At 45.1% G+C, this 15,325-nt stretch overlaps 1 protein-coding gene across 7 annotated transcripts in view; it reads left to right on the forward strand.

Moving 5' to 3' along the window:
• The window catches only part of APBA1 (amyloid beta precursor protein binding family A member 1), a 216,020-nt gene that overhangs the window by 122,762 nt on the left and 77,933 nt on the right, over nucleotides 1-15,325 (forward strand). Inside the window, exon 1 of one of the 7 annotated variants that reach the window (XM_070248937.1) lies at nucleotides 14,554-14,732. The exons of 5 other annotated variants lie outside the window; for them this stretch is intronic. The gene's annotated coding sequence lies outside the window, so the exon portion shown is untranslated. Of the gene's footprint in view, nucleotides 1-14,553; nucleotides 14,733-15,325 lie in introns of those variants that run through there. One more of the 7 variants, XM_023627238.2, reaches the window with a different exon arrangement.

Genomic DNA, 15,325 nt, shown 5'->3' on the forward strand with positions numbered 1-15,325 from the left:
TCAGCATGAAGCCAGCCAGGGTTCTCAGGGGAGGCTGCCCATTCGAGAACTGGTAAGCTTTAAAAGCTCGATTTCCCATTTTTCTTTTAGTTTCATTTTAGTATAAATTCTGAAGTTTTACTATAAACTTCTAGGGACAGTATTGTGGGTCAGGAATGTACTGCTTGTGTGTTACTTCCTAAAGAAAGGTCATAAACACTCTCTTACGTGCCTCCATTTCTCCCGCCAGCAGTTTAAAACTGCCGTGGGAACTCAGAGCGCTGGAAGACCACTCCTTAGATGTGCATCCCTGGATGAGCCTTTAATTAATCAATTAATGTGAATGATAGTGGAGTTCTCTATGGGACTGCTATGTGTCACAAGGATTGATCCTACCAACTACACCAAGAAATGTTGACACAAGTAATCCGTAATCAATCTGTAAATCAAAATTGGGGTGAGTTTATTATGAGCCAGGTCTGAGGACTATAGCCCAGAGCCTTTGTTCTCCGAGGAAGGAAGGGCACCAAAGAACTGGGGTGTACAGAGTGGTTATATACCATCTTGGAACAAAGAGCATGCATCACATATGACAGGAATACCTCTTTTACTACTGTCATGAGGTGCTTAGCTGGCACAGCAGACCGGTGGTCAGCAGGTCAATGGTCACAAGGTGAGCAGAGCAGTTCAGTAATTAATCCTTAGTTTCCAGGAAGAGATGCTTATCCTTAAAGAAATGCCCATATAGAGGGAAGCTACATCCCTATCTTTAAGGGTATCATTCTTGTCTTTGGGACATAGTAAATGTTTACAGCAGATGTACAATGCTTGTTCAACAGGCCACATCAGGCCCTTTTGGAAAAACAGGGTCAGGCCAAATAAGTTTTAAACCAAATGGCTTCCTCATATACTCTGATATATCCTGTTGCTTTTCATTTATTTATGAATAAGTACCACTTCATGAGTGTTCGCTTTGGGTTGGGACCTCGCCTCATCTGCACAACCAGCCCTACCCCTTCAAGAGAGCTGTCATTAGTCCCATTTTCTCAGTTCTGGGAATTGAAGGCTGAGAAATACTAAACAGCTCACCTAGGATGAGGCAGCTTTCAAGGGCAGAGCCAGGACATCCACACCAAAGCCTTTCCAAGTCAGAATTGCCTGTGATGCTTGTTGAAAAGACAGATTTCCAGGCCCTGTCCTTATCATGTCTGACCTGGGTTGGCCCAGAGTGGGGCCTGGGAATCTGAATTTTTAACAACAGTTCTAACAGGCAGCCTTCACGTCGAATGTCAGGCTATGCCCACTTCACAAGTGTGAGGTGATCAATCCTCAGAAAAACATTGAATGAAGCGGTTCCTTATAGCTCACCTTCCCTGTGTGGGATTCTGAAATGTTGACTGGCATTTTCCAAAGGCAGCAGCAAGTGGCCCAGGGCTGGGAGCAGCTCTTAAAATCCAAGGACTTCTTGTTTGGGGAGCATGGGAGCTACTTCTGGAGAAGGTGGGTTCAGTTTCAAATGTCATCCTAATCGGAACCAAACTGTGTAAGTGAAAACAATTAGTCAAAATTCATTTTCCTGTGAACATCTCCTCTCACTCCACACCAAGGCAAGACAGCCTTTGTAATTAACGAGGCCTTTTTTCCCCAAAACCCAAAATAAGAATGTGTGGCTTATTTTGTGTGCAAAGAGGTATAAAAATTGCTGAAAGTGGCAGGCGAAGCTGGGAATATTTGCTGTACCCGGTAAACAGAGCTGAAGTCTCAGCCTCCAGGACAGAATGAGAGCTGGCCCCAAATCAGAGCTCGCCTGGGGGCCTTCTCCTGCAGCCGTGTCCAGAGGTGCTGGACTAAGGGCTGAGCAGATGGCCACGGGAGGCAAGCAAACATTTCTTAGCACCAGAGAAAGGAAGAAGTAGAGATACTGGGGTCAGATAATTCTGAATTCTAATCCTTCCTCCTTGTCTTACCCTCTGTGTCACCATGGACCAGACACTGAACTCTCCAAGCCTCAGATCTCACACTCAATCAACAGCCTTTATTGAACACCTACTGCATGCATGTTTTCAAGCTAACTAATAGGGGCATGAAGACCAACGAGATACAGTGACTATCTGGCTCACAATGAAATGGGAGCAAAGATCTCATCCTCACAGCCAGTGGACCTATTAAATGAGGCTTCAGATGAGACAGTGTGTGACATGCAATAGCATTCAGTTAACATCCACTTCCTTCTTTCCTTTCTCCTCTCTCCCCCACAGTCTCTGGGGACTCACCTTCTTGGAATCCTGAGGGAGGGTTGGAGGCAAACCCGTGTTTGCTTGAGAAGGAAGTGCTAACCCAGTTTGGGCAATATTCCGTTTTTCTCTCTTCCATCCTCCCTTTTCTCCCCTGGGATTCTGATTCAAGTTTCATTGGCTTTCTTGTCTTTCAGAGCTTGTCTTTTTACATTTCCATCTCCTTTGCTCTCTGTGCTGCATCCTGAGCAATTTCCTCAGGATGGTCTTTCAGTTCACTAATACTCCCTTCGGCTGTGTCCATTCTGCTGTGTGCATATCCATTGTGGGCAGAGGCTCTGGGATGGCGTCCATATGTATTCAGCCTGATTCTGGGGGCACTGCTGGTCCTCTCTTCACACAGAAAGTAGAACTATCTTATAGGATCCAGATTCAAGTCACTGGGCAAAGAACCCATCTGGCTGGATATTTTAGAAAAATGCTCTGGTGACTGTCTAGAAGACGGGCCAGAGATATTTGGGGGTTATCAAGGCAATGCTGGCCCCATAGAATGAGTTAAGAAGTGTTACTTTTCCTGAATGGTTTGGAAGAGTTTGAGAAGGATTGATGTTAATTCTTCTTTTAATGTTTGGTAGAATTCACCAGTGAAGCCATCCGGTCCTGAGCTTTTTTTGTCAAGAGGTTTATGATTACTAATTCAATCTCCCTTATTAATAACAAGTCTATTCTGATTTTCTGTTTCTTTGTGGTTTCATCTTGGTAGGATTTGTATTTCTAGAAACTTGTCAATCTCATCTAGGTTATCCAAGTTGCTAGAGTACAATTGTTCATAGTACTCTCTAATCATTCTTTTTATTTCTGTAGAGTCACTAGTAATGTCCCACTTTCATTTCTGATTTTAAAAATTTTAATCTTCTCTTTTTTTGTTAGTCAGTCTAGCTAACTGTCAATTTTGTTAATCTTTTCAAAGAAACAGTTTTTGGTTTTGTTGATTTTTCTCTGTTGTTTTTCTCTTCTCTATTTTATTTGTCTCTGCTCTAACCTTTATTCTTTCTTTCCTTCTGCTAGCTTTGGGTTTAGTTTGTTCTTCTTTTTCTCATTCCTTAGGTTGCATAAGTTAGCTTGTTGGTTTAAGATTTTTCTTGTTTTTTTAAATGTGTTTATACCTATAAATTTCCCCCTTAGCACTGCTTTGTTGTTTCCCATGAGTTTTGATATGTTGTTTTTCATTTTCCTTCATCTCTATAGTATTTTCTAATTTCCCTTGTGATTTCTTCTTTGACACATTGGTTTTCTAAGAGTATATTGTTTAATTTCCAGAAATTTGTGAATTTTCCACTTTTCCTTCTGTTCCTGCTCCTTACTTCATCCCATTGTGGTTGGAAAAGATAGTTTGTAGGATATTTATCTTTTAAAGTCTATTGAGACTTAAATTGTGGCCTAAGATATGGTCTATCCTATAGAATGTCCCAGGTCTGCTTGAGAAGATTGTGTATTCTGTTGTTGAGTAGTTACCTGTGTATGTCTGTTAGATCTAGTTGGTTTATTGTGTTTTCAAGCCGTCTTTTTCCTCACTTATATTCTGCCTAGTTGTCGTATCCATTATTGAGAATGGGGTAGTGAAGGCTCCAACTATTATGTAGAATGTAGAATGATCTATTTCTCCCTTCAGTTCTGTCAATTTTTGCTTCATATATCTTGATGGTCTGTCATTACATGTGTAAATGTTTATTATTGTTATATCTTCTTGCTGTATTGAACCTCTTGTTAATATATAAGGTTCTTCTTTGTCTCTCATAAACTTTTTTGATTTAAAGTCTATTTCATCTCATATTTTTAGAGCAACCTCAGCTCACTTTTGGTTACTATTTGCGTGGAGTATCTTTTTACAGTCTTTCATGTTCAACTTTTCTGTGTCATTGGATCTAAAGTGTGTCTCTTGTAGACAGCAAATAGTTGGATAATGTTTTTTTATCCATTCTGCTAATCTGTCCTCTGGTTGAAGAGTTTAGTGTATTTATATTTAAAGTAATTACTGATAAGGAGGGACTTAACCTCTGTAATTTTGCTGTTTGTTTTCTATGTGCCTTATAGCTTTTTTTGTCATTCCTGCATGACTGTCTTCTTTTACATTTAGTTGACTTTTGGTAGTGAAACATTTTAATTACCTTCTCTATTTCTTTTGTGTATATTCTATAGCTTTTTTCTTTGTGGTTACCAAGGGGTTACACTTAACATCTTAAAGTTATAACGCCCTAATGTCAATTTATACCAGCTTAACCTCAGTAACATACGGAATCTCAGCTCCTATACATTTCTGACTCCACCACATTTCAGTTATTAATGTCACAAAGTTACATCTTTAGGCATTTTGTGTCCAAAAACATATACTAATAATTGAGTTTTTTAATACTTTAGTCTCTTAATGTAGAAAGCAAAAAGTGGAGCTACAAACCAAAGTTACACTAGTACTAGCTTTTATAATCATCCACGTACTTTGACCAGAGATCTTTCTTTCTTCATAAGGCATTAAGTTACTGTCCAGTGTCCTTTTGTTTCAACCTGAAGGACTCCCTTCCTTGGAGGGCAGGTCTAGTGTGAAGAACTCCCTCAGCTTTGGTTTATATGGGAATGTCTTCATTTCTCCCTCATTTTCGAAGGACAGTTTTCGAAGGATAGTTCGAATCCAGATATAGGATTCTTGGTTGGATTCTTTTTTCCTTCAGCACTTTGAATACATCAACCCATGCCATCTGGCCTCCAAGGTTTCTGATGAGAAATCTGCTTGTGATCTTACTGGGGAAAATATGATGAAAGCTCTTTTCCTCTCAGCTTTGTAAATGTTGGTGATGTCTCTTCTCATGTTTTATGCAACAGACCATTTTCCTATAGTATTATAACATCCTTTAAGTTGTAGGATCATTTTGAGACTAATCAGAGTTGAAGGACAAGGAATTAAATATTTTAAGTGTAGACATTATGAGGTCTCTAAAAGCCAAAAATTATTACAGATTTTTAAATTAGAAATGAAAAAGTCACTGAAGCATCCTACAGATTTTAATTTCTGGTAAAGTAAAACATCACTCTCTAATATCCCACATAAATAAAATCTCTTTGGGGTCCTTTTGTTTTAAGAGTAAAGGGGTCTTGAGACCAAAAAGTGAGAAAAACACTGTGGTTTATCCCCAGCCATGATTGGTCCATTTCTTGCTCTGACCTCTAAGGAGCCACCATGATGGAATTACAAACACCTATAGAGTCTCTGGCTGGGCCTAGATTTTTGTTCCTTGGAGCCCAGGAAGCTAATTTTTGGCAACCTGTAGGACTTGGACCGCAGTGAGCTTATTTCCTCCTTTTATTTCCCCCCATTTTGTTTACTTTTTCTTTTTTATCTACTGTTTTTTCTTATTGTTCTTTATTATTTTCTTTATTATTTTTCTTTGTTCTCCTTTCTCATTTTTTAAATTCTGTGTTTTTCATATTTTTCTTCTTTTATTTTTGTCATTTTTTATATTTTCTTTTCCTCAGTTTTTTGTTCTTTTCTCATTTTTTCTTTTTTCTTTGTTTTTTGTTCTTTTTCTCATTTTCTTTAAGTTTTTTATTTTGTATTGTTAGTACAGTTAGTATAGTATTGTCAGTATAGTTAGCATATTTAGTATAATCAGTATTATTTATTAGCATAGTAAGCGTAGGTGGTATAGCAGGATTAGGAGCCCTGCCTTTCCCTGGAGACCATTTCCCTACAGTGAAGCGGAGGGCACTGAGAGGGCAAGACCTGCTTCCTGTGTTCTCATCCTTTAAGTACAGAAAACTCTTGAAGAAAGTCATGACCCTCGACCCCAGGAAGAGAAAATATTTAGAAGACATCATGAAGGACCCATGGGTTAATATGGGCCAGGAGAAACTCAGGCCTTATGGGGAGCTGCCCTGTGACAACAGGGACCTCGGGGTGATAGAGGTGATGATGGACATGGGCTTTGAGTGGGACAAGATCCAGGATTCCTTAAGGAAAAGGAGATTTGACAGTGTCATGGCAACATACCTAATCCTGAGCTCCAAGAAACCCAAGATGGAGGGCCACACCATCTCTATGAGGTCCTGCGCTTCCATTCACCCCAAGAGCTGCAGCTCCTCCCTAAGCCTCAAGGTGCAGCCGAAGGTCTCTGCACTCCCAGAGAAACGCAATAAAGCCAAACCCACCTGGCTCCATGAGGCAGAAAATCAGCAGCCCACCCAGGAGCCTGCCAGTCCCCCACTCAGACTGGAGTCGAGGACCCCCACCCCCAGTCCAAGCCCCCAGCGTGGCCCTGGGGCCTTCTCCTCCACCCACAGCACCAGCAACAGGAGCCCCAGAGAGAACCTGCAATGGAAATTCCCTCCACACTGGGGAGCCTGATGGGGTGACCCCAGCCCCCCTCCCCGGTTGGTGGGGGGCTGCTGGGAGATTCTTAAACTTTCTAAGATGCTTCTGTTTTTGTCTTCTCAGCAGCAACCAGTATGGCAAACACAATAGAGTGAAGCCAATTTAATCTCATGGCAGGGTTCAAATCAAAGATTATGGGGAGGTCAAGCGGCACCCCTGCATTTTAAATGGAGAGCAAGATGCAGAGCTCCAGAGAGCCTGGCAATGTGGTGTGGGAGTTCGGCCAGAGGCTGGACACGTTCAGCTGCGAGTGGGAGCTTTGCAAGAAGTACACGCCATATGTGCATGGATGTGCGGGCGAGAGGATTTGGTCCAGTGGATGGTGGATGTGTGCAAACCACTGTGGCGTTCTCTGCTTGGGATTCACATCAGAATGGTATCTGGCACCTCCATGGCCTTCAGAAGCATTATATCCAAAATACTTGGTGAACTTAGAGGATGGGCTAGAGGCACCTGGGGGACACGAGGAGAGGCCACCCTAGCTGCAGGTCTGCCCCTTGGCCGCCCCCTGGGAGAAACTTCAGGGGCTGGACTGCTTTTCCTGGGGCACTTCTTCCCTCCCCTGTCCTCTCTGTCTTTTCGTCCATGTTTGTGGGGAGGAGGGATGGTTCTTGTAAAGTACTTGGTTTTCCAAGTCTTGTAAAAAACCTGATGCTCCAGAAAGATGTATCACAGATACGCTGTCTTGCATCCTCTCTGCGCAGAAGTGGGGCTGTGCATGCTCCAGTTTGAGAAGCAGGTAGTGATGTAGTACTTGGAGTTAATCAGAACAACTATATGGGAAAATGACTTAGAATTACTAAGGGAACTCTCAGCAGCAACGAGTGTGGTTCTGAAGGGAAAAGGCTGTGAGCCATAGTGCAGGGCAAAAAGGCAGAAACTGCATACTAACGTTTTCAGGAGTGAGGGAAACTTCTGACCCTGTGGCCTTTATTAACTAAAACCAGGTGGTCCATAATAGATAACAAAGTCCCGTGAACCAGGCTGTGTGCAGAGTCAGAGAAGTGGCACAAGTATGGGCCCCCAAAGCGGCCTAAGGGTCACTCCCATGTGCAGCTGAGTTTTCTGGCTATAACGCAGGAGCGGGCCCTTCCACCGTGATGATTTCTCCTTTTTGTGACAGTGGCACAGAGCAGTCCCTGCAGGAGTCCTGACTGAGGTCTGGGCTGTTCAGTCTGCTCAAGGTTCCCGGGGAGCTCCACGGGAAGCCAGACATCCTTGGGGGGTAGAGGAGGATTCATGGTAAGAGACAGCAGCCCAGAGGGATGGAGGGGATGGCGGAAAGGTGGCTTCTAAAAGGCAAGTTCCAGGTGCCCAGGGCTTTCCCTGGTATTTCCATTTTAGGCGGTGAATTTGTCATTTCAGATGTCTATCAGGGAGCTTCCGCATGGGCTCCTAAGAAGCTGAGGAATGTCCAGGAGGCCCCTGGCTGCTTCTCGCGAGGCTGGCTGGCACTATGTGCAGAGTCTTTCTGCATGCTCTCGAGACTGCCCAGGGACAGTCCCAGCATCTGACCAGTCAGAGAAGATTTTCCTTCGCACACTTAGAGCAGGGCCCGGGGAAGTAAGAGGAGGGCTGGGGACGGGCTGGGAGTCTTGTCGCTCCCCCTTCATGTCCCCCGTTTTGGTTTTCTTTATGCCAGACAGCCCGATGTGTGGTCAGTGAGTGTTGTTCTCCTTGAGATCTGTCCATGGCTCTCATTCCCTTCAGGGAGAGTCCCAGTGCCTTAGTGGGCTTTCGGGATCCTCTATGACCTGTCCCCCTGCAGACCTTTTTACTAGCACCCGCTCCTTGTACTTTACTCACACTGAATTGTCCAGTTTCCCCAAGATACTCTGCCCATGAGCTTTACTCTCTAGGAAGCCCACATGCTGGGCACTTGGCCAAACTGTCAGGCTCTCCGAGATGAATCAGACAGAGGTCCTGCCAGAAGGGCACGGTCCAGCTGGGAAGACAAGACAGGGACCTAACTACGGTACAGTCACCTGTGCACCGGTACAAAGGAAGGACAGTCACAGCACAGCATACGCTCACCTGTTGCTGCCAGTATCGGGACAGCGTCTTGAAGGAGGTGGCATCTAGCGGGGCCTTGATGCACGGCTCTGACCACAAGATATGGAGAGGAGGCATCCCAGACAGAAGGAAGCCGGAGTGTTAGGCACATACAAGACGAAAGTGGGGAGCGAGGCTGGGGAGTGGGAGGTTGGACCAGCACCCCTTGTTTCTGGGACCACTTCCCACTGGTGCATTTTGGTCTGCGTCTCCAAACTTAAATATCCCGCTGCTCATGGCCTGGAAAGCAGTCAGCTCCGATACAGAATGTTCCGTTAACAAGACTTTCTCCTCTTGTGTGAACTGTGGGCCTTGACTGGCTGGGCCAGTGGCTGTCTCTGATCTCCCTCGTTAGTCCAAGCTCAGTTCCACAGGAAGGCCTTTGAGTTTCGTTCTAAGGAGCAGGGGATCCAAGAGCAGGGAGTGACACGATCGGCTTCCATTGGAGAAGACGCTCCTGGCTGCGTGCACACCGTGGGCTCTGGGTGGGAGAGAACCTCGGAGATGGTAATGGCATCCCACCAGCGATTTGCCAGCAAATCTAATGAAAAGCACCCACTAGCCCATGATTTTCAGCTGGTTCCTGAATTATGAATTACTTAGCGCAATTTGGCTGATGGATAATTATTCATAAAACACGAACTCAAGGTAAGGAGTGGTCAGGCGTGGGAGGAAACATTAAAAGGAGTGTGGCAGAGAGGTCCAGGTGCCTCCCAATAGCAGTGTCCACTTCTCAGAGCAACCGAACACCTGACTTTTAGCTGAGCATGAGTTCCCAGCTCTACTACAGAGACTGAGACTGCAAGGTTCCCAGCGGCGTCTGCAGCTAGGCTGGGTGTATAACCAAGCTCTCCCTCCAGGATGGGGAAGGAAGCAATTTGTGCAGCTTCTGGAATATTTCCTAGGAGAGAAAAGCAGGCCCTTCTTTCTGCTTCTTCTTCTGTCCTGCTGCTGGGAGCATGAGCTCTGAGGCTGGAGCTCCATCCTGACCCACATTGGTGAGGACAACTCCTCAGGGATGACAGGGCAACAGGGAGAGGGGCCCCCTGGAGCAGCCCTGCCAGGCCGGCCCTGGACTGTCTGCCTCCAGACTGAGCCTGGGAGAGATGCCAACTTCCGTGTGCCACTCTCCTGGGGTGGGGGGGGGGGGGGGCCTTTACTACAGCAGATGAACCTTATCCTGTCCAGAACAGTAGTCTTGAAGGGAACTTTCTGTGTGGTTCCCTTGGGTCAGGCTGCTCCCAAGGCCACAGCTGTCTGAAATGCTCAGCCCTCCTTTCCATGGGGTGACAACAAAGCTTGGCTCCAACCCACTCCCCTCTCTGGGCGGTTCTCTGGAAATTTAATGCATGAAGGTCGATGCCCCCAAGTAAACAAGCCTGGAGGTGGTATCTCCCAGGGCATCCTCTTGTTCTGTCCTCCCACACTGTGCACCCCAACTCTCTCCCAAAGATGCACCTTGTCCTGAAACAGGCTGGGCTGACTCTTTCCCTGCTAATGTCTGCAGATTCTCATGAAATAACTCAGGGAACGAGCCGTCTCATGTGTGGTGTAACTTGATTACCGCTAGAAAGATGAGTTTGGAACTGATGAGTTCCCTGCTAACTGACAAGTTTAAAAGCTGAATTTGAAAAACCAACCAAATTCCAGGCACAGTGTGAGGGCAGAGACTGGGACTCAGTCACGCCTTGGCCTGAGCCCTCAGTCTGGGGACACAGATATTCAGGACTTCCCAGGGGTCTGGCCTTGTCCGTCTACTTTCTGATATGCCCTCCACTCTTATGGAGCCTCCAATTTTATGGGGAAAAGGAACTCTAATGTATACTAAAATATTAAACTTGTTGAAGATACTGTAAAAGGATACATAGTTCATTTGTTCTTTGTGTGTTTACACTAAGTGTCTGCAAAGTGTCTTGTAGGGCTGGTTTAAAATAGAATGTATTAATGGAAAATTTGAGATTCAGTAAGGCCAATAGATCAGGAGACGATACCATTGAAAAGATAGTTTCTTACAGTTCCCAGAGGAGGGGGCACACAGGGCCACATGGGGGTGGTCAGGAGGCAGAGGGAGCAGGGGAAGTGTGGGCAGGAGCCTTTACTGTGGTCTCTGAAGGAAAGAACAATGAGGCAGGGTGAGCAGGCTTAGGACTGGCTGGTCTGAATAATTTCACAGGCTCTGGGGTACAGGGTCTGTCCCAGTTGTCTGGTACCTGACCTGGGTGATAAGGGCAGGGGGACAGTGGCCCAGAGTATGAGTGTCCAATAGAGGAGGTGGTTGGGGTGTGGATGGACACTGGATTGGTTGGTTTGTATTTGAAGAGTGGGCCCACGAAGGAGGCTTCTTCCTGGGGTGGGGGGTGACAAGGGAGGCAGGAGGCCAAGTCGGGGGAATTCAGAACAAGGCATGTCCCACGTATGCATGCAGGACAGATGTTAAAGCATCTGAGCTAGAAACATGGTCCATACGAGGGCTCAGCTCAAATGTCACCTCCTCAGAGGAGCCTTCCCTGCCTACTCCATCTACAGAGACAGCCTTCCCAGCCCAGTATCCCTACCATCACCACTTCACTCCCTTCATGGCGTTCAGGGCCCGGCCCCCTGCTCAGCACCCCGCCCTGCCTCTCCCCACCCAGGGGGAAAGTCCTCACAGGGGCCCCAGGCCCTGCTCCATCTGGGCCTCCACCTCTCTCTCTCCTCCCACCACTGTTCTCCCCCCCATCCCCGATCCCCGAGCCCTGCTCTTCCTCTGCAGCATTTCCACCTTCTGACCTGCTGTGCTCTGCTCGCTCTTTGTCCCCTGCCATCAGGTCGGCTCCATAGGGGCAGCAGAGTTTGTCTCCTTCGCTGAGTCCGTGCCTCCAGCCTAAGTCAGGGCCAGGCACAGAGTGGGGCTCCATAAACAGCGAATGAGCCGACAGCGCTTAGCACTCCCGGAAACGTGCTTGTTTGTGGTCTGCAGTGTTCACTTGCTCAGGGCATGTCACTGAGGCCCTGCTGCCTGCCGGGCTGACTCCAGCCACAGGGCACAGCAGCGGGCGAAGCAGGCAGAGGTCTCCATTCTGATATAGCTGACAGCCTAGTCGGGGAGACAGAGGAAAAATAAGTAAAATATACATAAAGTCAGGCGGTGATATGTACTATGGAGAAAAAGTCAGGAAGGACATTTAAGCAAATTCCCAAATGTATTTAGGGAGCAAGTAATACAGAGGGTAGAGTGTTCCAGGCTGCAAGACCAGCAAGTGCAAAGGCCCTGAGGCCACAGTGGGCTGCATGTTTGAGAGTCTTATTTATTAGTGTGGATTCTTAGTTTTGTCTCAAGTCTGTATTTCACTTTTGTTTGTAATCATTGGTTTCACCTTTCTAGCTAATTAACCTGAGTTCAGCAAATTCTTTTCCAGTGATTAAAGGTAGAAACAGGTGAATTTTGGTCAGTATGCATTTATTGAATGACCTCCCTGGGCCCAGCTGTGTTAGGCACCAGGAGGCTGTGAAATCAACATGGCAGTGTCCGCCTTGACAGCCCCAGTTAATGAAGGTTTCTCCCCTTATTCAGTGATTCTTTTCTAAGGCTGAGAGTTAATGACTTTTTCTGAGGCCCCACCAAAATGTCCCTGTGCACTGATTGATTAGAATAACCTAAACAGGGGCTGGCCCCAGGCCGAGTGGCTAAGTTCACGCGCTCCGCATTGGCAGCCTGGGGTTTTACTGGTTGGAATCCTGGCACAGACATGGCACCGCTCATCAGGCCATGCTGAGGTGGCATCCTACATAGCACAACCAGAAGGACCCACAAGGAGAACATATAACTATGTACTGGGGAGCTTTGGGGAGAAGAGACAAAAAAAGAAAAAAGAAGAAGAAGATTGGCAACAGATGTTAGCTCAGGGCCAATCTTTAAAAAAAAACAAAAAAACATAAACAAGCTCCAAAATGTTGTTGTACTAACAGAATAGAAGTTACTTTACTAACAGTGGCAGTCCAATGCAGGTTATTTCTGATCAGTAGCCAGTTTTCCTCCACGGGGTCTATTCAGGGATCCAGGTCACTTGCTTCTTGTGATTCTGAGATCCCACAGGGCTTAGACCCTTCTGCATTTAGCCAGTGGAGGGAGAAGGAGAGCATGGAAAAGACAAACTCACTTCTTAAATGACCTGGCCCAGAAAGGACATCCTCAATTCCACTCTCACTTCCTTGGAGAGAACTAGTCATGGCCCCGTGTACATGTGAGGAGGGCTTGTAAACGTAGCTCTTGGTGACAGCTCTACATTATGGAAGGTAAACTCGTATTTTTTGGTGGGCAGCAAACCATTTCTGCCACATTCTGTATCCAAATAGCCATATATAAATGGCATGTACCCCTTGCCCTCTCGTGAGAAAAGGCGGGTAGATTCCGGACACTGGAAAGTGGAGTGTCCTGTGGGTAGAAAGGATGGTGTGTTGATCAGATTCACTTTGAATTGTTTGAATATTTTTAATTCCTTTCCTCATTCTGATATTGTTTAATGAAGCATTTTTTGGTAATTATTTTCTTTCATTTAGTAGATCAGTCTCTTGTAACCGGAGAGCATGTCCTCTTTGTAAATTAATAAATCGGCGTTATGGTGGAACAGTGGAAGGAGGTGTGACGGGGCAAGGGCAGCATGCTGCTCCCTGGTGCTAGCTTCATTAACACGTGTTACTTTGAAGAAGCCGTGTAACCTCGCCACTCCTTGGTGTCCGCGTATCTGTAAAATAAAGGACTTGTTGGGCTTTGCAACCCTTTCAGTTGTACATTTTTGCTACTTTATAATTCTATCCATCAGTGAGCTGATAATATTGAGTTGCTGGAGTGCAGACTTGAGGGACCCACAGCCTGGACTGAAAGTTCCCACATAAGTATAGCAACTCTTAAAGTCCTTTTTACCATTCCCACCTCTGCAATCTGTCAGCAGAGACATCGTTTTTGAATAGCGAGGCTCGAAGGAAAACAGAGGTTGAATAACAGCATGGTAGCAAGAAAGCCGACACTTGGTGAGAAATTTCCATCAGTAGCAGAAAAGAAGGGTTTTACAGGGGGTGAGCTCATCAGCCCCACCACAGAGCCCGCCTCAACAAGAGAGGGTGATAAATTTTCCCAGGCACTTAGAGTTCATAAAGCAGTCACCATCCACATAAGGAAGGCAGAACAGGCTATTATTTTCATTACATATTTAGGGTTTTTTAAAAATAGGTTTATGGTTCAAACATCAAAAAGTACAAAAAGGCAAATGGTAAAAATCTTCTATCCTACCCTAGTCCCCCACCTGCCCAGTTCTCATTCCTCACCCCTTGCAAAATAAATAACTGCTTATATTAGTTTGTTGTCATTTCAGAGATTTTTATGCACATACATTCTTTTCCCTCCTCTTCTACATATATGACGATATTCATTATATGCTGTTCTGCCCTTGCTTTACTTTGATATACAAGGGAGTTCTTCCTATTGTTTGTAAATAAAGATCGCCCTTTTTGTGTTTTATAGGATGCGATCCATAATTTATTTTACCAGTTTCCTAACACTGGACATTTTGTTTCCAGTCTTTTGTGAACACAAACTATGCTTTAATAATTTAAGTAGAGTTGTGCATAAGTCATTTCAGACACTTACATATGACTACATACGTAAATTCCTGAGAGTGGTAATTTTGATAGATATTTTGAAATTACCCTTCATTGACCCATTTAATAGATGAGGAAAGGTGGTAAGAATTTATTATTGCAAGTCAAGAGCCGTAAACAGCATACCTGCTCACAGGTATGATTTTCCTGAGTCAGAGCTGGGTGGGCGTAACACAGGGGCAGACAGGTTTGGTATTGTGAGCTCAGGCAGGCAGCTGTGAGGGGGGCAAGCAGAACAGCTCAGCAGCTCACCGAAGTGCCAGTGGAAAGGATGAGGCTTGGTGGCATTGTACTGGGAAGTCACAGAGGCAGATGTGAGCTGTGTTACCAGTGTCTGAGCAGGCACCTTGTGAGCCAGAAGCCCAGGGTGTGGGCATCAGCTTGGTAAAAGGCTCCAGAAATGGCAGGTACACAGACATCACAGGGCGGCCTTTGAGCCAGACTCGTTGTGCCAGTCAAGTTCCTGCCACCCACACCTGGATTCACCAGGTCTTACAACAGATAGTGATGGTCATAGGACAGTGGCTGAGTTGTGGCCAACCCACATGTCACTTAAGCCTCAGTGAGGGGTAGTGGGGTAACTTTGTTAAAGTGGAGCAGCCTTGCTTGCACATTTTAAATACTGAAATATATTTATTTATATATTCATTTATATATATACATTTATTTGTATATTCATATATAATTTATATATAATATTCATGTTATTTTTTTACTTATATATAACATAATATTAAATATATTTTAAAATATTTATATATATATGTATATTTAAATAATGGAATATATATGTTTTTTCATGTATTTTATTTTTTAGAGCAGTTTTAGGTTCACAGCAAAATTGAGTGGAAAGTACAGAGAGTTCCCATATATCTCCTCTCCCACACATGCATGGTCTCCCCCACTATCAGCATCCTGCACCAGAGTGCTACATTTATTACAATTGATGAACCTACATTGACATATGATTATCATGCCAAGTCCATAGTCCACCTAAGGG

This window comes from Equus caballus, chromosome 23, assembly GCF_041296265.1.
Source record: "Equus caballus isolate H_3958 breed thoroughbred chromosome 23, TB-T2T, whole genome shotgun sequence".
NCBI lineage: Eukaryota > Metazoa > Chordata > Mammalia > Perissodactyla > Equidae > Equus > Equus caballus.